Genomic DNA, 1006 nt, shown 5'->3' with positions numbered 1-1006 from the left:
GCAGCCCGTCAACCGACGGGGCGCGGGCCACCCGGCGCACCTCCGCGCTGGAATATATAAAAAAAAAAACCTGATGTATTTATTTAAAGGAGATGGGCACCGACCGCTGACAACAGGGGTCAAAAGCTCGCCCCGTGACGGCAGCAGTGTAGACGCTGAGTCGCGCGGCGGGAGCGGAGGGCGTGGCCTCAGTGACGCCCGATCAAAGACTGGAACTGTTTTCGTGTTGGATGCACTTTTTTTTCCATTTTTTTCCCGTTGCTTTAAAAAAACGAAAAGAAAAAAAAAGCCATATGTTAAAGCGACTGTCGTCCGTCGGCACTAGACGTACGCACGCGTGTCGGAGAAGACGTCGATGAATTTCAATGTTGTGTTAAAGGCGGAGTTTGAAAAGTTTCCCAAGGAACTCGTCACATGGCACCGAGCCGCAGCGGTGGAAATAAAAAAAAAAAAAAAACACTTCTGTGTCTGTAACATAAGAAAAACCAAACATTTAAATAAACCTTTAATTCTCTAGACTTCACCACGACTCTGTCTGTCTTCAACGTTCCAGCACTTTCCATGACTTTTCAGGCTTTTCCAGGACCTTGGTTTTGATTCCAGACCAGTTTTTTTTTATTTGACCCAAATATATTTTATATAGTACGTCTGTATTTTACAACAACAAATTGACAACGTTGAACTTAAAATGACATTTTTAAGAATTTTAAACCGACGTCGCCGAGCGTTGGTTGTTGTTTCTATTCAAATTTATTTATTTATATATGGAAATATATATATATATATTTATTTTACCTTTTGCAGTTTTAACTAATTTAATTAAATATATAGTGGGGCTTACGTTACTAGTCCGCAACTTTCGCAAGATTTTCCTCATTTCATCAACAACGATGTCAAACGTTTTCTTAATTATTATCATTTATATATGGTCAATATATTTGTTTATATTTATGTTTTTGATGTTGAGATGTAGGGATTTTAATTAAATTAATTTATAGTATATTTC

At 38.4% G+C, this 1006-nt stretch overlaps 1 protein-coding gene across 1 annotated transcript in view; it reads left to right on the top strand.

The window, feature by feature from the left end:
* Nucleotides 1–1006, top strand: part of tbx1 (T-box transcription factor 1) — an 11777-nt gene that overhangs the window by 10174 nt on the left and 597 nt on the right.

The sequence above is a fragment of the Cynoglossus semilaevis genome, chromosome Z (assembly GCF_000523025.1).
Source record: "Cynoglossus semilaevis isolate Cse_v1.0 chromosome Z, Cse_v1.0, whole genome shotgun sequence".
NCBI lineage: Eukaryota > Metazoa > Chordata > Actinopteri > Pleuronectiformes > Cynoglossidae > Cynoglossus > Cynoglossus semilaevis.
Note: the sequence above shows the minus strand (reverse complement) of the source record. Positions and strands in the feature narration are given on the sequence as shown.